Here is a 22,292-nt window from a genome sequence, read left to right as displayed (position 1 = left end):
TCCCTCTCAGAGACCCCCTACTAAACTACCCTCCATCCCTATCAGAGACCCCCTACTAAACTACCCTCCATCCCTCTCAGAGACCCCCTACTAAACTACCCTCCATCCCTATCAGAGACCCCCTACTAAACTACCCTCCATCCCTCTCAGAGACCTCCTACTAAACTACCCTCCATCCCTCTCAGAGACCCCCTACTAAACTACCCTCCATCCCTCTCAGAGACACCCTACTAAACTACCCTCCATCCCTCTCAGAGACCCCCTACTAAACTACCCTCCATCCCTCTCAGAGACCCCCTACTAAACTACCCTCCATCCCTCTCAGAGACCCCCTACTAAACTACCCTCCATCCCTATCAGAGACCCCCTACTAAACTACCCTCCATCCCTCTCAGAGACCTCCTACTAAACTACCCTCCATCCCTCTCAGAGACCCCTTACTAAACTACCCTCCATCCCTCTCAGAGACCCCCTACTAAACTATCCTCCATCCCTCTCAGAGACCCCTACTAAACTACCCTCCATCCCTCTCAGAGACCACGTTGTTAGATTGACTAAGACTTGATATAGACTCAGATACCGAACCGCAAATACAGAAAATTGTGAACATAAAACATTTAGATCATGAAGTGTTTATTTATTTATTAATTCATGTCTAATTCCATCTATTAGACCAACACATACAAATAAGTCTATAAAAACAGATTAATTAATGAATCCCATTGTTAGAATCCATCTCCAACAAACGAGTTACATTTTCCTGGAAAGAAGGTTGAGATAACAGGCTAAACCATACAGGCTAAACCATGCATCCTAAACCATCCAGGCTAAACCAGTAAATAACATCTTTACAATAATAATTTCTCTAATACTACTGTATATTTAATTATTTACTAAAATGCACTAACTGTAAGTCACTCTGGATAAGAGCGTCTGCTAAATGACTAAAATGTAAAATGTTACATGAGAACGCATATTTACAAATATTGGTATTTTGAGCAATCAGATCTTTTGACAATAATTGGGCAAATGATCAGCAAAAGAGCTGATCTGATTGGTCAAAAGCAGTGGAGGCTGCTGAGGGAAGGACGGCTCATAATAATGGCTGGAAGGGAGTAATTGGAATGGGATCATGCACATGGAAACCATGTGTTTGATGTATTTGATACCATTCCACCAATTCCGCTCCAGCCATTACCTTGAGCCCGTCCTCCCCAATTACGGTGCCACCAACCTCCTATGGTCAAAATACCAATTAGTGGGAAAAAAGATCAGAATTGGCCTGACTGGGTAACAAGTTGAAGAACAGCTCCACCACATATCCTATAATTGAACTACTGGCCATTGGACATCCACGCTCATTCTGTCATAGGTTAGAGTATATGGTTGTGACTAGATGGAGTACAGCTACGGACGAGATTCACCATTGAGCACTGCGAGAGTTTGGACTTGCGTTTGGAAGCCAGATGATGAGTCAGAGTCGGATATCACTTTGATTTTCTCAAAGTAAAAATGAATAGTTTCACTGGCGATTGTTTATTTTTGATGAAATATCAATGAACTGTTTCTTGTATGCGTAGACACTGCTTCACAATGCTAGCTAAATCAATATTGAGGTAAACAAACAGTGTATACTGCATTTAATCATATACATCCTATCCTATCATGTAATCGTGCTTGCCACATTCCGGTGGAGGTAGGAAATAAACTATAACGTTTCAAATAAATTGCCAGTGCAGAGATACAATATAACCAAGCCAATTTGTCCTGCTAAATGCCAATGCATCCTAAATGTGGTCTTTTCAAATTGAAACTCTGTACATATTGACCACCAGCTATCTGCACATTGCTGCCCTACCTCTAGCTAGCATCTAGCTATCTATCGCCATAGCAACAAAAAGTTATATCCTACTCTGAGTCGTTATCTGGCTTCAAAACTTAAGTCCAAACTCTCGCAGTAGTTAAATGGTAAATCCATAGGTATAAGAATGATTATATTCCATGAATCCATGATTCCATTCTTATTTGTATGGTAATCTCATTTGTAGCTGTAATCCATCTAGTCACAACCACAGTACATAGGGAGGATTGAACTGACCTTGGATGGTTGGCAGGAGATCTTTGACCCTAGTCAGGTTGGCCTTACAGTCTTGAAGCCCTGAGGATAACAACTCTTTCTGGACTAAGAACAGAAGAGATTTACAACAAATTAGAATACAGTGTAGTTCTGTTGAATTAAGGCCATAATACAAAAGGTATGTAGTTGGCAAACAAAACATTTGAAGTATAAAATTACTTTCCAATGCACTTCACCACACTCATATTACCAAATTTCCATTAGGGCCAGGACTTTTCCCTGGTCAAGAAAAACCCATGTCCTTCCTCATATTCAGTACAATGATAGCATATACAATATTAAAACATGTTTTGGGGAAGCAATACTACTGCAGTGTAAATGTAATCCTAATCTTGATAACATGGAACTTTGTATTGAAATGAGAAGTTTTAGTTAAATTGGGTTCAACTTCCCCTTTACATTAGTATGTCAAATCAAATCAAGTGTTATTAGTCACATGCGCCGAATACAACTGATGTAGACTTTACCGTGAAATTCTTGCTTATGAGCCCTTCCCTAAAATGCAGAGTTAAAAATAAAAACAAAATAGTAACACAAGAGGAATAAAATAAAATACAAAAGAATGGAGCTATATACAGGGAGTACGAGTATCAGATCAATATGCTGAGGTATTTGAGGTAGATATGTACATGAAGGCAGGGTAAAGTGACTAGGCATCAGGATGGATCATAATAAGAGTAAAATGAAGAACAGAGTAGCAGCAGGAGCAAATTATGAGTATAAAAGTGTGTGTGTGTAATATGTATGTATGTGTGTTTGTGTTTTGTCGGTCTGCGTGTGTGTGTCTCTCCCGAGTGGCGCAGTGGTCTAAGGCACTGCATCGCAGTGCTAGCTGTGCCACTAGAGATCCTGGTTCGAATCCAGGCTCTGTCGTAGCCGGCCGCGACCGGGAGACCCATGGGGCGGCGCACAATTGGCCCAGCGTCGTCCAGGGTAGGGGAGGGAATGGCCGGCAGGGGATGTAGCTCAGTTGGTAGAGCATGGCGTTTGCAACGCCAGGGTTGTGGGTTCGATAAAATAATGTATGCGCTAACTGTAAGTCGCTCTGGATAAGAGCGTCTGCTAAATGACTAAAATGTAAATGTAAATGTAAATGTGTGTTATGTTTGTGTGTGTGTGTGTATGTAGTGTATGTGAATGTGGGTCAGTCGTGGGTGAACAGGGAGTACAGGAGGGGACTAAGCACACACCCCTGAGGGGCCCCCGTGTTGAGGGTCAGCGTGGTGGAGGTGTTGTTGCCTACCCTCACCACCTGGGGCCGGCCTGTCAGGAAGTCCAGGATCCAGTTGCAGAGGGAGGTGTTCAGTCCCAGGGTCCTTAGCTTGGTAATGATATTGGAGGGGACTATGGTGTTGAACGCTGAGCTGTAGTCTATGTACAGCATTCTCACATAGTTATTTCACCTCTTGTCCAGGTGGGAGAGGGCAGTGTGAAGTGCAATTGAGATTGCTTCATCTGTGGATCTGTAGTGTATGTGAATTGGTGTGGGTCTAGGCTGTCTGGGATGATGGTGTTAATGTGTGTCATGACCAGCCTTTAACAGCACTTCAATAATTACAGATATGTTATGACAATATTCTGATATGAATAGGAGAACAGCAGCTAGTCAGTCCCATGTCAGTAGAGTCCTGCTCTAGACTACCTACCTGTTATGTTGTGGCTCTCATTCTGCAGTCTCTTATAGTTGTCTTGCAGTTCATGCAGTTTCCCTGTTATGAAAGAGCAAATAATACGGATGAATAACATTCATTTATTTACATATCTAACAATAAAGTAAGAAAGTAAACCTTGTCCAAGCTAGAATGACCTATTATCTAACCATAGTCATATTCAAATTAAATCATATTTTATTTATCTATTACAGTGAAACAGCAGTATTTTAATCTTAGCCAGTCCCCCATTGACAAATTCATCTTAATTTGTATTTATTTTTTACCCCGTTTTCTCCCCAATTTCGTCATATCCAATTGATAGTTACAGTTTTGTCCCATCGCTGCAACTCCCGTACGGACTTGGGAGAGGCGAAGGTCGAGAGCCGTGCTTCCTCCGAAACATAACCCCGCCAAGCCGCACTGCTTCTTGACACAATGCATGCTTAACCCGGAAGCCAGCCACACCAATGTGTCGGAGGAAACACCGTACACCTGGCGACCGTGTCAGCGTGCATGCGCCGGGCCCGCCACAGGAGTCGCTGGAGCGCGATGGGACAAGGACGATCCGGCCGGTCAAACCCTCCCCTAACCCGGACGAAGCTGGGCCAATTGTACGTCGCCTCATGGGGCTCCCGGTCGCGGCCAGCTGAGACACAGCCCGTTATCGAACCAGGATCTTAATGATTTATATGAAGGATTCTCTCCAAATGTATATAAGAAGTTTATAATGGTAAAGAGCTCTTGATCATTGATATTCTCACCTGTTAGATTCTCTTTCATCTGGTTAAAGCGAGCTTCCTCAGCATGAAGACTAGTCATGTTGGAAGCATCTGGAACAGAGACAAGGAGACAAGATGGAGGGTAGTTGTTTTTCTCTTCTGTTTCAGACTATCGTACCAACCGGAAATGTACTGGTCTGGGCTGGCTTGGATATTTTCTCTGCACATTGTCCTTTCCAGCAGAGTTACAGGCCAGCAGCTATGGTGGATACGTAGTGTAAAAGGGTTCAGTAGTGTAAAAGGGTTCAGTAGTGTAAAATGGTTCAGTAGTGTAAAAGGGTTCAGTAGTATAAAAGGGTTCAGTAGTGTAAAAGGGTTCAGTATTTTAAAAGGGTCAGGGTTCAGTAAAATGGTTCTATACTCACAGAGGACTCCCAGAGTGATAGCCAGGCCCAGCAGTAGAACACAGAGACACACTAGGGTCACCACGGGAACACTCCTAGACCCTCCCTCAGGGATTGCAGCCTTTGACCCCACTGAGGGAGAGGGGTCACTAGTGCCAGGTTCACTTCCTGGAAAAGGAGTGGGGGTCAGACGTTATAAGGTCATAAGGTTAAATAAGGGGTACTTAATGTAACCCTTAGCTAACTGTAACACACACACACCTCACCTTTCACAGGATCCTCCTGCTCTCTAGCTCTACCTCCTGGTCTTCTGACCTCAGAGTATGTGACATCCTCATCACCTTCCACTGTTCCTATGGTTACAGTAAGATGAAGTAAAAGATGGAGTTCCTTCTTTTGTTTCTATTGCGTGATTACATTATTTCACTAAAACTAACATGGTGATTACCACCTATTAGAAATGTCCCATTCTAGTTCCTCTCTCTCACGATCCACTATCTCAACATTCTATTAGAAATGTACCATTCTATTTTCTCTCTGATGATCCACTATCTCAACATTCTATTAGAAATGTCCCATTCTAGTTCCTCTCTCTCACGATCCACTATCTCAGCATTCTATAAGAAATGTCCCATTCTAGTTCCTCTCTTACAATCCACTATCCAAACATTCTTTCCTTTGAGCTGTACTAGGTCAGAGTCCCTTGACTGGAAGGTCCAACCTGCAAACCATTTCATTAACTGTTAGGGTAACTAACCAATCTAATATTCTTATTCAGCATATCTGAAGAAAAGCTAACTTATTGTCAAGAGAAATGAGGAAACCCTTTTGGCCATGAACCAAATGTTACAGGTTGATGCTGTCTTTCTGTGTGTATGTCTGTCTGGAAGTTGGTTCACAGTATGAAATCCAACAGACATGTCCAGAGTGTGACGAATAACTACTTTACATGGAACTGTCATCTTCTCATGCCCTTTACATTGCACTAATACTGTACATATCCTTCAAAACAGGATTCTATTTGGAGAACCATTGTTGAGGCCCTATTGAAAATATTCAAAAGGAAATGGACATGTCTGAAAGTAATTAATCATCACTACTCTGTCCTCTCTCAGAGTGGAGACCAGAAGAGGAAGAAGTCCCTTAACATCACACATGCTCACTCATTAAAATCCCATAAACACTCACACACTCAACCACACACACACACGTAGTACACAAACACAACTGTTACGGATTACACAGGATGTTATGCAAACAACATGCACACACACACACACGTCCCAGGAGAATGCTGAGTAAGGGGTGTTGAGGTGCAGTAAAAAATGAATATACAGTTCCTATTTACCTCTGGGCTCCATGTGAATATGTGGTAAAGTAGAACTTCATTTGAATATGTTGTAAACTAGAACTTCATTTGAATATGTTGTAAACTATCAACCCTGTCATTGAACTGTATTACTGATGCCATCTCTAAAGGCAGAGCCAATACAGTTGACTTGTCATGCTCATTCAAACATGGCCTGTAGAATTTACAGTAGGTAGGATTCTAGCTAGCTGTATGTCATGCCCTGACTCTGAGGACTCTCATTTGTTGAGTCAGGGTGTGTATTTTCTGTGTCGTGTTGAGTGTCTATGTTGAGATCTAGAATGTGTAGATCTATGTTGGCCGGTGTGGTTCCCAATCAGAGGCAGCTGTAGCTCGTTGTCTCTGATTGGGGACCATACTTAGGCAGCCTTTTGACACCTGTTAGTTGTGGGATCTTGTTCCGTGTAAGGTATGTTGTTTGTATGCTACCTTGGACTCGTTTGTTATTTTGTCGTGTGTTTAGCCGTAAATAAATATGAATGCATATCACGCTGCACATTGGTCCTTCTCGTTCGTAAACGATCGTGACAGAAGATCCCACCAATCCTGGATCAAGCAGCGTGACGAGGAGAGAGGATGGACTTGGGAGGAGATGAGCGAGAGTCTGGCAAGAGGGATGGAGGCCATGATCACGGGGGAGAGACAATCCCAAAACATTTTTAGGGGGGGGCTCACGCCGTGGACGACGAGGCAGCGGGAGGCCGCGATAGAGCGGTTCCGCTGTTTAGCAGAGGAGGCCACCAAATTAGGGGGGCCATTGGTTCAGAGGGAGCAGAAGGAAAGTGTAGAGGCACGGCGAGAGGAGCTGGTTAGGCAGCAGAAGGAGCGGGGGTTAATGAAGGAACCCAGTCCCGCTCCTCGCACCAATCAAGTGGTGCGCGTCGCCAGCCCGGTCCGGCCTGTTCCTGTCCCTCGCACCAAGCCAGTGGTGCGCGTCGCTAGCCCGGTCCGGCCTGTTCCTGTTCCTCGCATCAAGCCTGTGGTGCGCGTCGCCAGCCCGGTCCAGCCTGTTCCTGTCCCTCGCACCAAGCCAATGGTGCGCGTCGCCAGCCCGGTCCGACCTGTTCCTGTCCCTCGCACCAAGCCAGTGGTGCGCGTCGCCAGCCCGGTACGGCCCATGCCTGCTCCCCGCACCAAGCCAGTGGTGCGCGTCGTCAGCCCAGTCCGGCCCGTTCCTGCTCCCCGCACCAAGCCAGTGGTGCGCGTCGTCAGCCCAGTCCGGCCCGTTCCTGCTCCCCGCACCAAGCCAGTGGTGCGCGTCGTCAGCCCAGTCCGGCCCGTTCCTGCTCCCCGCACCAAGCCAGGGGTGCGCGTCATCAGCCAGGTCCGGCCCGTTCCTGCTCCCCGCACCAAGCCAGTGGTGCGTGTGTCCAGTCCGGCACGGCCCGTGCCTGTTCCAGCTGCTCCACTCTGGAGCCAGAGTAATCCACTCCACCGGGGTCCAGTCCAGCTCCGGTCAGCGGCTCCACTCCGGAGCCAGAGCAGTCCGCTCCACCGGTGCCTGATCCAGCTTCGGTCAGCGGCTCCACTCCGGAGCCAGAGCAGTGCGATCCACCGTCGTCGGGTCCAGCTCCAGTCAGCGGTTCCAGTCCAGACCCAGACGTCAGCCCCTCTCCAGTTTCGGGATCTCCCACACCAGGGTCCAGACAGGGCTTGGTACGTCGTGGAAGGAAGGAGAGGGGAAGCAGCGCGCCGAGGTCCAGACCAGACCAGGGGCGCAACAGGGAGGTGGAGAGTAAGTGGTGGTCACACCCGGAGCCGGATCCGCCTCCGAGGCGGAATGCCCACCCGGCCCCTACCCTGTTATGTTTAGGTGGCGCGGTCGGAGTCCGCACCTTTGGGGGGGGGGGGGTACTGTCACGCCCTGACTCTGAGGACTCTCATTTGTTGAGTCAGGGTGTGTATTTTCTGTGTCGTGTTGAGTGTCTATGTTGAGATCTAGAATGTGTAGATCTATGTTGGCCAGTGTGGTTCCCAATCAGAGGCAGCTGTAGCTCGTTGTCTCTGATTGGGAACCATACTTAGGCAGCCTTTTGACACCTGTTAGTTGTGGGATCTTGTTCCGTGTAAGGTATGTTGTTTGTATGCTACCTTGGACTCATTTGTTGTTTTGTCGTGTGTTTAGCCGTAAATAAATATGAATGCATATCACGCTGCACATTGGTCCTTCTCGTTCGTAAACGATCGTGACACTGTAATTATATAGAGATATAACATTATCTGTCAGTTAAGTATCATTCATGATAGATGGTTAAAGAGAGACAGCAGATAATACATTATTTCTACATTCCTAATATATAACATCATATATCATCAAATAATGTTTTATAATAATCATTTCATAATTTGACTCTTTTTGTGGGCTCTCTTGGAGGTCGATACTGACAGCTGAGGAAGAAACTGTTGTTTTCTGTGAATCTATTTGAATAACCGGTGACAGTTACACTATTCTCATGTCTACATACTGTCTATGGAGCCTGTTGTCCAAGGCAGGTAAATGATGTGGTGAGGTGTGTTCAGATTAGGTATTCATCGTTTGATCCTTTTTCATAGTTTTTTAAATGACCAAATATGAACCAATGTGTCTGAAACTCAATTACTACCACTACTACTACTACTACTACTACTACTACTACATTTACATTTTAGTCATTTAGCAGACGCTCTTATCCAGAGCTACTACTACCACTACTACTTGTATTATTACTACTGCTACTACCACTACTAATGCTACTACATTTACATTACATTTACTACTGTTAATATACTACTACCACCACCACTACTACAATTTTTTTTATTATTACTACTACTACTACTAATGCTACTACTGTTAATATAATACTACCACCACCACCACCACCACTACTACTACTATTACCGCTAATAATAATACTACTACAACTACCACTACTACCACCACCACCACTACTTGTATTATTACTACTGCTACTACCACTACTAATGCTACTACTGTTAATATACTACTACCACCACCACCACCACCACCACTACTAGTTGTATTATTATTATTACTACTACTACTACTACTACTACTACTACGACTACTACTACTACTACTACTACTACTGCTACTACTACTACCACTACTAATGCTACTACTGTTAATATAATACTACCACCACCACTAATGCTACTACTGTTAATATAATACTACCACCACCACCACCACTACTACTACTACTCCTGTTAATATACTACTACTACCACCACTGCTACTACTTTTATTATTACTACTACTACCGCTACTACTACTACCACTACTAATGCTACTACTGTTAATATACCACTACCACTACTACTTTTATTATTACTACTACTGCTACTACTGTTAATATACTACTACCACCACCACTACTTCTACTATTATTATTACTACTGCTACTACTACCACTGCTAATGCTACTACTTTTAATATACTACTACTACCACCACTGCTACTACTGTATCACCATGTCCTACAATACATTTTACAAATAGCACAATAGCCCACTGTGTTATTCTAGCATGACTTGTAGATATTGTGAATAATGGAACTGCTGAGACACCTAGAGGAATGTATTGGATGTACACTACAATTTGCACAGACAGTGTCATATGAATGTCATGTGGACAACTGTGAATGTTATCCATTCAGTAAGATGGTTCTGGATCTCAACATGTCTTCTCCATGCAACACATTAGAGTTTTTTCATCTGACAACAATATCATGACATTGGTGCACTGACTCACATCTCTTTTCGTTGTCATCAACAGTGGTAGTAACAGAGATGGAAGATGAATCGAGACATCTGACTTGCTCCTTTTTTGTGGTTCTTATACAGTCAGTCAATGAATTAAGCAGACCAGACACAGCTGCTATCGCATTGGTGTCTATGGGAGAGTCACTCCATAAAACTGCAATATGTAACTTTTTGGGCGACCCGACCACATTCACATAGAAATTTGAGTTATAGATATGTCATTGTAAATAAGATTGTGTTCTTAACTGACCTGCCTAGTTAAATAAAGGTTAAATAAACAAACAAAAACAAATTCTAATTGAAAGCATGTCTAAGAAGCGTTAGATCTGTTCTATTGGACGTTCTTTCTATCCTTCCCATTCTAAAGTTTATTTTTTACGTCTTTTACTTTCAGTTTCGTACACCAGCTTCAAACAGCTGAAAATACAATATTTCTTGTTATTGAAAAGAGATTTCACAGCGGTTTATATGGTACAATGATTTTTTACACTTGCTTGTTTTGTCACATAAACTGAAATTAGGCAAACTTTTAGAATTTTAGCAACCAGAAAATGGCTAAGCGATTTCTGCACCTTTAAGGGTTAAGCAGACCGGAAATGTGACAATTTTTTTTCAATGGTAAAAGGCCTGAGTAAGACATAATTTATCCACCATCTGTGGTAGTAGTTTGCAGTGTGGCAATTCTACTCACAGGTTTGCTTAATTTAAGTACATCATGGGTCAGCAAAAGCTTCTGCAACATTATACATGATGTGGCTGAGAATGTGTTTCAGTTAAAAGAAGACACAGGTCTACACCAATTTACCAAGAAGATTGTGTAGTGACCCTGGACAGCAAATAGCCTATGTTGGGACGAAGTGGACTCTCAGCCGCTCTCGTAATGAATGAACATATTTAATACCCCTTATAAATAGTTTGGCACATTCATGTTTTCAACATGTATGTATGAATTAATTTCTCCACATATATATTGTTGTGGTTTTCCAGTTTTATTTGAGTATTTACTGTGCGAGGAAATGTTTGGTAAAGTTATTGGCGCATTTCATTTTCATATTTAAATGCAGTAATTTACCTGCTTGCAATCCTCCTGTGATGAGGTGACGAACACCGAAGCCTGACTGTCACTCTCAGATGTGACGTACAGGGGCAAGGAGTCACTGACTGGAAATACACAATGCACAAGAATGGTAATTCTGACTCCGCCAGTAAGAAGAATGAACATGAGATCAGTGCTGCTAAGATTTCCGACAGTGGTGACAACCTATGTCTGGGTACACATATTGAGGAGCAGCAATATTCTGAGTGGAGTGATGTAGTCACACTGACAGTGACAGGTAAGTCATCTTATGTCTCATTCACATAAGTGCCTCCATACTTATAACCACTTCATTGGGCCCCAATTTAAGGATGATATTTAGTTGTTTTAAAATTGTATGTTGTGTGTTTCTGCAGCTCTGCCCAAAGCTACACTGACAGCAGAGCCAAACCCTGTGTTCCCTGGAGAGACAGTTACTCTGACGTGTTCAGTAGGGTCTGACAGTATCTGGAGCTATCAGTGGTACAAAGACAGGAATGATAATGTAGTATCCCAGTCTGTCAGACACACTATAACAGGAGACACCCTCACCATCAGTAGAGCTGGTGAGTCTGACCAGGGTCTCTACTGGTGTCAGGGTGAGATCCAGTCCAGATCCATAAAATCAACCATCGGTTATCCGGTCTGAGTCACCCTGAATGGTAAGTTACTTTGTTGTAATACAAATGGACACTATTTATATTGAGTCAATCATGTAGACATGCTCTGTGTGTATGTACACTCCATCACCAAATGTATTTGGACACGTTTGAACATCTCATTCCAAAATCATGGGCATTATTCTGTAGTCGGTACTCGCTTTGTGCACGGGGACATTGTCATGCTGAAACAGGAAAGGGCCTTCCCCAAACTGTAGCCACAAAGTTGGAAGCACAGAATTGTCTAGAATGTCATTGTATGCTGTAGATTTAAGATTTCCCTTCACTGTAACTGAGGGGCCTAGCCCGAACCATGAAAAACAGCCCCAGACCATTATTCCTCCTCCACCAAACTTTACAGTTGGTATTCAGGAAGGTAGCTTCTCCTGGCATCCGGCAAACCCAGATTTGTCCGTTGGACCCCCAGATGGTGAAGCATGATTCATCACTCCAAGGAAAGCATTTCCACTGTTCCAGAGTCCAATGGCGGCAAGCTTTACACCACTCCAGCCGACGCTTGGCAATGTGCATTGTGATCTTAGGCTTGTGTGCGGCTGCTCGGCCATGGAAACCCATTTCATGAAGCTCCCGACGAACAGTTCTTGTGCCAACATTGCTTCTGGCGGAGGTTTGGAACTGGGTGGTGAGTGTTGCAACCGAGGATAGATTATTTTTAAGCGCTACGAGCATCAGCACTCGCCGGTCCCATTCTCTGAGCTTGAGTGGCCTACCACTTTGCGGCTGAGCAATTGTTGCTCCTAGACATTTCCACTTCAAAATAACAGCACTTACGGTTTACCGGGGCAGCTCTATCAAATTTGACAAACTGACTTGTTAGAAAGGTGGCATCCTACAACGGTGCCATGTCGAAAGTCAATGAGCTCTTCAAATCAAATTACATTTTATTTGCCACATGCGCCGAATACAACAGGTGTAGACCTTACAGTGAAATGCTTACTTACAAGCCCTTAACCAACAATACATTTTTAAGAAAAAAAAAGTGTTAAGTACAAAATAGATAAGTAAAAAATAAAAATAAGAAATAATTAAAGAGCAGCAGTTGTGGTGTGAGTCTGGATCAGGAGAGTACAGTAATGCTGTCAACATCACAGTAAATGGTACATCTATTGTACAACCCTCACTAACATTTCTACATATATATGATAGGATGTTCAAATCTGGAACTGAATGATTGCATCTCATAAATACAAGCTCATAAGATGTTGATGTATTGTGAGGGATGACTCCAGATTTACAGTATTATTTCTATATTATGTTACACAGATGGTGATGTGATCCTGGAGAGCCCTGCTCATCCCGTGACTGAAGGAGACTCTCTGACTCTGAGCTGTACATTTAGATATCAAGAAACAAATCCTAACCCCAAGGCTGATTTCTATAAAGATGGAGTACTCATCAAGAATGAGACCAGAGGAGAATTTACCATCCTCACAGTATCCATGTCAGATGAAGGATTCTATAAGTGTAAATTTGATGAAGTAGAATCACCAGAGCTGGGTGACAGTGAGAGGTCAGAAGAGCAGTGTCTGGGTTCAAGTGTCTTGATTTGCTAGTCCCTCCAGGTTCCGTTGTCTCCATCTCTCTGCCCAGGCTGCTGTGTTGTCTACTGGTGGTGTCTCCCTTTCTACATGTGTCCATCATGATGACGGTGAAATGCTGCAGGGCTCGAGGTGAGAACTTTCTTTCAGTATATTTACAATCAGTTTATCCAGCTTGATAATCTCCTTCTTTATGTCATGCTCTCTGATGGGTTACATTGTATAGCTGTGTACAGTTGAAAGAGCAGATGGATCAGTTTAACTCTAATGCTACTTTCCATCCGTTATATTGTCTCCTGAGTGGCGCAGTGGTCTAAGGCACTGCTGCGCAGTGCTAACTGTGCCACTAGAGATCCTGGTTCAAATCCAGGCTCTGTCGCAGCCGGCCGCGACCGGGAGACTCATGGGCGGCGCACAATTGGCCCAGCGTCGTCCAGGGTAGGGGAGGGAATGGCCGGCAGGGATGTAGCTCAGTTGATAGAGCATGGCGTTTGCAACGCCAGGGTTGTGGGTTCGTTTCCCACGGGGGGCCAGTATGAAAAAAATAAAAATAAAAAAATGTATTCACTAACTGTAAGTCGCTCTGGATAAGAGCGTCTGCTAAATGACTAAAATGTAAATGTAAATATTCCTGTAGGTTTGTGTTCAACAGTCAAATCTCCTCAAGACCAAATACGATGTGATGATGTCATCGAACAGAACAAATCATCTTTGTCATCATTACAGTATGAACTGTTAGCTGAATAACCATTTTTATGATTGTAAAGTTTTTACCATTTATATATGAAAGTTTTTACTCAGTTTAATATCACTGAATAGAATTTTACAAATGATTTTGTAAGTTGACGTTTTCAGCTTTTGCTGGCTTGTATGCTTTCCTTTGTAATTGTTGATTGATTTTGATTTTTCATGAAATATTACACTTACCTGTCTTTATTTCAGATTGTTAATTAAACAAGAGTGTAGTGCCTGTTTTTTTATACAACTGGAATTTATTGCATTTTTATAATGTTGTATTTTACATAATGTCATGCTTTTTACATGTAGGTGGATATACAGTACGTGAATCTTTTCCGTTTTTAATTCAAATTTAAAATACTTAAGATGTGTTAATACTTGGTTGGTCGACCTACTATAACAGTTAAGATGGAACATGTAGCTATAATTTGTTATTAAAAATGTATATTTACATAATGCAGCTTTAATGCTTATTTTTATATTAAAGGTAAACTCAGCGAAATGACGTTGCCACGAGTAGCACCACAAATATTGAGATGAGTGAGATGCAAGACTTTACTCTCACTCAATCACACAAAGTATCTGCACATATGCAGAGGTTCACTTCACACTGTTCACAGCGTGGTAGCCATGAGACCAAAACCGTGGAGAAGTTGAGTCTCATGCTTCAACGCTCTTAGTTGTTGCGGAAATTGAACCAATGTCCTGTTTTACTTTCTGCATATACTTCATATCGCTGAGTGTACCTTTAAACGTCACTTACTTTTGACTTGAAATATTGTCTACTGTCTAAGCATTTGGCCAAAATATTTTTTACAGTAGATATTCATTTTCAACATGTAAGTCTTTTGTAAAATGATTTCAGTAGTAGTTATAGGAGCCAGATGAGTGTTCCACTATGGAACTTAAAATGGAGAAGGTGTGTTGTATTTTGTATTAATTCTCATATTAAATAAAAAGTGTTGATTCCCCACATAATTGTATTGCTTTGAAATATAACTTGATTTAAGGACATATTCATTTTACTCTCTGTATTTCTGATTGAAACAATGCATTTACATCTTGAACGTTTCTATACATTTCTTATATAGTAAAGTAACACTTTCTAACAAAATCTCTATTCACCATAGTGCTGTCAGTCTTCTGTAAATCACATTCAGATTTGACTTCTACTGATATGAACCCATACAGAAGTGTTCCATGTCTGTACTATTATGATGAGATAGAGAGAGGAAGGAATAAGAGGGCAGACCCACTAGACTGAGGGCTTATGCTGTTGCTATGTGACCAATGACCATATTAGTTGGGCCATACTTGTGAACATTAGAAAAAGTTTTAGTTTTAGTTCAAGTTTAAGCCTGATACTGATACAGCCAAGTGTCTTCCTCCATTAAGACTGTTGATTTGGAATATTTTACATACGGTAGGCTAAGTGTGGGTTCGAGGTTGGATTCACTATAAACTTCTTTAAAATAACTGAAAAACTGCCATCTGTAGGATGATAAGGAGAGTGCAACCTGTAATCCTATTACACTTTGTAATGTCCTCGAGTCAAATAACACATATGTGACAAAGCAGATGATTATAAAATGCATATAAAATGTTGAAGGCCTACATTTAGGTGTACACGTCCATGTAATATAGCCTATGCAATATGATTATTAGGCCATAGCAGTGGGTTTGTCTGCAAGGCTGACTAAAGACGTAGCTCCTTATTAAATGTATTCTTAATCTTCATTTGTTGATTGGCTGTAGGCTACTTGTTGGCTGTAGACTACTTCCCTTCTCAACACACTAACACAATAAATGTAATTCTACATTTCAATGGGGGAAAAAAACTATTGTGAGATTTGAACCCTTGTCACAATCTGTGACAATTACATGGAGCTAGTCACTGAAAAAAGAGAGCCATTTGACCAGTCAGTCAAATGCATGTGACATAGTTGCTTTGATTATAAGAACGTGCCGTTGGACTTCTGTTAAGGACGCTTCTATGAACAAGTGTTTGATCACGTCCAACTAGGTCAACAATTTTAATTGGGTGATATGGTATTTGAACCATATATAATCAGGGCCATCTGGTGAGGTTAGCATAGGGCTGAATGTGCCAGGTTATGCAATGGGGACAGCTAACATGTAGCCTTTGTTTACATGTAACTAAGTCAATTGGCTGATGCTTAAACTTGAACTAAAATGTGTTGTAATATTTGCAAGTAGTTAGTTAGTTTATATTTTGTGATCCACTAGAATGTGGAGTAGTTACAGGCCTGTCCCTGAAGGGGGCGGTAAGAAACCCCAGATGTTTACATGGCTAGACCCACTAAAGGTGAAGTCTCACTGCTTTTCCCCTGTAACCTTTCTCTCTCTATTTCTTTTTGCACCTTCATATGTTGCACGTGAGTCATACACTCTACACTCTAGAAAAATACACTTTATTTTATTTATTTATTTATTTCACCTTTATTTAACCAGGTAAACCAGTTGAGAACAAGTTCTCATTTACAACTGCGACCTGGCCAAGATAAAGCAAAGCAGTGCGATAAAAAACAACAACACAGAGTTACATATGGGGTAAAACAAAACAAAGTCAAAAATACAACAGAAATACATATAATATACAGTGTGCAAATTTAGCAAGTTATGGAGGTAAGGCAATAAAATAGGCTATAGTGCAAAATAATTACAATTTAGTATTAACACTGGAATGATGTGCAAGAGATGATGTGCAAATAGAGATACTGGGGTACAAATGAGCAAAATAAATAACAATATAGGGATGAGGTAGTTGGGCGGGCTAATTTCAGATGGGCTGTGTACAGGTGCAGTGATCAGTAAGGTGCTCTGACAACTGATGCTTAAAGTTAGTGAGGGAGATAAGTGTCTCCAGCTTCAGAGATTTTTGCAATTTGTTCCAGTCATTGGCAGCAGAGAACTGGAAGGAATTGCGGCCAAAGGAGGTGTTGGCTTTGGGGATGACCAGTGAGATATACCCGCTGGAGCGCAGACTACGGGTGGGTGTTGCTATGGTGACCAATGAGCTAAGATAAGGCGGGGATTTGCCTAGCAGTGATTTATAGATGGCCTGGAGCCAGTGGGTTTGGCGACGAATATGTAGTGAGGACCAGCCAACAAGAGCGTACAGGTCACAGTGGTGGGTATTATATGGGGCTTTGGAGACAAAACGGATGGCACTGTGATAGACAACATCCAATTTGCTGAGTAGAGTGTTGGAGGCTATTTTGTAAATGACATCGCCGAAGTCAAGGATCGGTAGGATAGTCAGTTTTACGAGGGCATGTTTGGCAGCATGAGTGAAGGAGGCTTTGTTGCGAAATAGGAAACCGATTCTAGATTTAACTTTGGATTGGAGATTCTTAATGTGAGTCTGGAAGGAGAGTTTACAGTCTAACCAGACACCTAGATATTTGTAGTTGTCCACATACTCTAGGTCAGACCCGTCTAGAGTAGTGATTCTAGTCGGGTGGGCGGGTGCAAGCAGCGTTCGGTTGAAGAGCATGCATTTAGTTTTACTAGTGTTTAGGAGCAGTTGGAGGCTACTAAAGGAGTGTTGTATGGAATTGAAGCTCGTTTGGAGGTTTGTTAACACAGTGTCCAATGAAGGGCCAGATGTATACAAAATGGTGTCGTCTGCGTAGAGGTGGATCTGAGAGTCACCAGCAGCAAGAGCGACGTCATTGATATACACAGAGAAAAGAGTTGGCCCAAGAATTGAACCCTGTGGCACCCCCATAGAGACTGCCATAGGTCCAGACAACAGGCCCTCCGATTTGACACATTGAACTCTATCTGAGAAGTAGTTGGTGAACCAGGCGAGGCAGTCATTTGAGAAACCAAGGCTATTTAGTCTGCCAATAAGAATGCGGTGGTTGACAGAGTCGAAAGCCTTGGCCAGGTCAATGAAAACGGCTGCACAGTACTGTCTATTATCGATCGCGGTTATAATATCGTTTAGGACCTTGAGCGTGGCTGAAGTGCACCCATGACCAGCTCGGAAACCGGATTGCATAGCGGAGAAGGTACGGTGGGATTCGAAATGGTCGGTGATCTGTTTGTTGACTTGGCTTTCAAAAATTTTTGAAAGGCAGGGCAGGATGGATATGGGTCTGTAACAGTTTGGGTCTAGAGTGTCACCCCCTTTGAAGAGGGGGATGACCGCGGCAGCTTTCCAGTCTCTGGGGATCTCAGACGTTACGAAAGAGAGGTTGAACAGGCTAGTAATAGGGGTTGCAACAATTTCGGCGGCTAGTTTTAGAAAGAAAGGGTCCAGATTGTCTAGCCCAGATGATTTGTAGGGGTCCAGATTTTGCAGCTCTTTTAGAACATCAGCTGTCTGGATTTGTGTGAAGTAGAAGCGGGGGGGGCATGGGCAAGTTGCAGTGGAGGGTGCAGAGCTGGTGGCCGGGGTAGTGGTAGCCAGGTGGAAAGCATGGCCAGCCGTAGCAAAATGCTTGTTGAAATTCTCGATTATTGTAAATTTATCAGTGGTGATAGTGTTTCCTAGCCTCAGTGCAGTGGGCAGCTGGGAGGAAGTGCTCTTATTTTCCATGGACTTTACAGTGTCCCAAAACTTTTTGGAGTTAGTGCTACAGGATGCAAATTTCTGTTTGAAAAAAGTTAGCCTTTGCTTTCCTAACTGCTTGTGTATATTGGTTCCTAACTTCCCTGAAAAGTTGCATATCGCGGGGGCTATTTGATGCTAATGCAGTACGCCACAGGATGTTTTTGTGCTGGTCAAGGGCAGTCAAGTCTGAGGAGAACCAGGGGCTATATCTGTTCTTAGTTCTGTATTTTTGAATGGGGCATGTCTATTTAAGATTGAGAGGAAATTACTTTTAAAGAACAACCAGGCATCCTCTACTGACGGAATGAGATCTATATCCATCCAGGATACCTGGGCCAGGTCAATTAGGAAGGCCTGCTCGCTGAAGTGTTTTTGGGAGCGTTTGACAGTGATGAGGGGTGGTCGTTTGACCGCGGACCCGTTACGGACGCAGGCAATAAGGCAGTGATCGCTGAGATCCTGGTTGAAGACAGCGGAGGTGTATTTAGAGGGTAAGTTAGTCAGGATGATATCTATGAGGGTACCCATGTTTACGGATTCAGGGTTGTACCTGGTAGGTTCGTTGATAATTTGTGTGAGATTGAGGGCATCTAGTTTAGATTGTAGGATGGCCGGGGTGTTAAGCATATCCCAATTTAGGTCACCAAGCAGTACGAACTCTGAGGATAGATGGGGGCAATCAATTCACATATGGTGTCCAGGGCACAGCTGGGGGCTGAGGGGGGTCTGTAGCAAGCGGCAACAGTGAGAGATTTATTTCTGGAAAGGTGGATTTTTAGAAGTAGAAGCTCAAACTGTTTGGGCACAGACCTGGATAGTATGATGGAGCTCTGCAGGCTATCTCTACAGTAGATTGCAACTCCACCCCCTTTGGCAGTTCTATCTAGACGGAAAATGTTATAGTTGGGGATGGAAATTTCAGAATTTTTGGTGGCCTTCCTAAGCCAGGATTCAGACACTGCTAGAACATCAGGGTTGGCGGAGTGTGCTAACGCAGTGAATAACTCAAACTTAGGAAGGAGGCTTCTGATATTTATGTGCAGAAAACCAAGACTTTTACGGTTACAGAAGTCAACAAATGATAGCTCCTGGGAAGTAGGAGTGATACTGGGGGCTGCAGGGCCTGGGTTAGCCTCTACATAACCAGAGGAACAGAGGAGGACTAGAATAAGGATACGACTAAAGGCTTTAAGAACTGGTCTTCTAGTGCGTTGGGTACATAGAATAAAGGGGGCAGTTCTCCGGGCGTTGTAGAAAAGATTCAGGGCATTATGTACAGAAAAGGATATGGAAGGATATGAGTACAGTTCAGGTAACCCTAAGCGTTGGGTAACAATGAAAGAGATAGCGTCATTGGACTTCCATATATTTAGAGGTAAATTGTTGGAATAAATGGGAAAATGTAAAAATAACATGATTAATTCATCTACCACAACAATGTAATGATGTGAAGCAAAATGGAAACCTAGTTACAGCTTTGAAACGCCTCCCATCTCTGGTCTGTGGTAATGAACTCCCTACAGCCATGCCTCAGAGGTCAATAGGAAGCTGTTGAGGGGAGGACGGCTTGTAATAACGGCCAGAATGAAGTGAATTAAATGGTAATAAACACATGGAATCCATGTGTTTGATGTATTTGATACCATTCCATTCATTCCGCTCCAGTACACACACACACACACACACACACACACACACACACACACACACACACACACACACACACACACACACACACACACACACACACAAAGTACCAAACACATGCACAAGTACAGTGAAATGACTTTCTTGCAAGCTCTAAACCCAACAATGCAGTAATCAATAACAATGGAATACTAAAAGTAAGATAAGGTAGAACAAACACACAAGACAAATGAAAATAAGGAATGAGTCTGTGTGTGTGGCATGTTTGTATGTGTGTGTTTGTGTGGGTGCATGCACGTACGTGAACGCGTGTGTGTGGCTGAAGTTGTCCAATTTCCTTTGTGGGCAGTACAACAACTGAGGGTAGCTGGCTAGGCTTGCCACCTGACTATTTAGCAAAGGTTTGAGTTGAGGTCTACAAGCATCCTGTCTATCTATCTTTCTATCTATCTATCTTTCTATCTTTCTTTCTATCTATCTATCTATCTATCTATCTATCTATCTATCTATCTATCTATCTATCTATCTATCTATCTATCTATCTATCTATCTATCTATCTATCTATCTATCTATCTATCTATCTATCTATCTATCTATCTATCTATCTATCTATCTATCTATCTATCTATCTATCTATCTATCTATCTATCTATCTATCTATCTATCTATCTATCTATCTATCTATCTATCTATCTATCTATCTATCTATCTATCTATCTATCTATCTATCTATCTATCTATCTATCTATCTATCTATCTATCTATCTATGAGTGGTGGCAATTATTGCTGATGAACAAAAGGAGTCTGCTCATACTGAACGTTGATCATAAGGTTTATTCAGACCACAAGCTTCAGCATGAGTGACAGGTGACATGACACCCGGAGAGTGACGCCTCAGAATGGCTGCTCGCTCTGCCCTCTCCTTCGTTTTCCCCCCTATTTATAACAATGATGCTCCCTCTTCTGGCCAATCACCAGTCTCCCCTGGGGCGTCACCCTAAAACATTCCCTTTTGATACTAACATAAACAACATTCCTTGTTCCTCCAAAACAGTCATAATGTTAATACACCACATTTCCCCCCTTCGAGACGAACTAAACGTCTCGAAAACAAACAGAATAGGATTATGACTAGTAACAATTTATCTTATTGAGTATCTTTAACATTAAACCAAAAACATTATCCTCTAGAGTGTAAATACCTTTCTATGAAATAACTGTTTATGAAGTGTGAATACATTACTATGAAATATGAACCAATCTCTATGGAGTGTAAGAGCGAAAAACTGTCCGGCAACCTTCCATCCATCAATCAAGACAGTAAAATTCTCTCACGGTCCCTCTGCCCCAGGCAACCACCTTCGGTACTCCAGATAACCTCATAAACCATGTAAATGCATTTGAAACTATGATGCAATTAAATACACATGTAAGCCCCTGCAAACAAAATCCTATCCAAAAACATCCATTGTAAGGCTGGTCAACCCATTGGACCTTACAGTGAACCTCTCCCTGCCTAGACTTTCCTGTCCCTAAACATTCACGAAATAAACAAAAACATCTAAGATCCTCACATGTATTCAATAACATCAATCATCATTCTACAAAAATTAATACCTAAAAATATGACACAATTATGTATTACACATGTCTATATTACATTGCAGACACTGGAATGTAGTCCACTACACTTCATCTCCCTGTAGTCTCCTCTTCCAATGGACTGTTGATGATGGAATCGGCCACACCCTCCTTGTTTCATCTCCTCCAGTCATATTGTCCCTTCATATTGTCGTTGTTTGAGTATTTCAATCTCCATATGTTCCCCCAAATGCTTCTGGAAGAAAAAGAAACGACCAAACAGTATCTTTTGCAAAACAAACACTTTCAAATTAAACATCAATATCAACTAAGAATATAACAATGATATATAAATGATGCATGAATCACATAAACCTATTCCCCCCTTTGATTCATAAATCATA

At 42.4% G+C, this 22,292-nt stretch overlaps 1 pseudogene; it reads left to right on the top strand.

Annotated features, from left to right (window-relative positions):
* Nucleotides 1-11,219: 11,219 nt before the first annotated feature.
* Nucleotides 11,220-22,292, top strand: part of LOC123485043 — a 42,657-nt pseudogene continuing 31,584 nt past the window's right edge.

The sequence above is a fragment of the Coregonus clupeaformis genome, unplaced genomic scaffold (assembly GCF_020615455.1).
Source record: "Coregonus clupeaformis isolate EN_2021a unplaced genomic scaffold, ASM2061545v1 scaf0545, whole genome shotgun sequence".
Lineage (NCBI taxonomy): Eukaryota > Metazoa > Chordata > Actinopteri > Salmoniformes > Salmonidae > Coregonus > Coregonus clupeaformis.
This window is presented reverse-complemented; position numbering and strand designations above follow the sequence as displayed.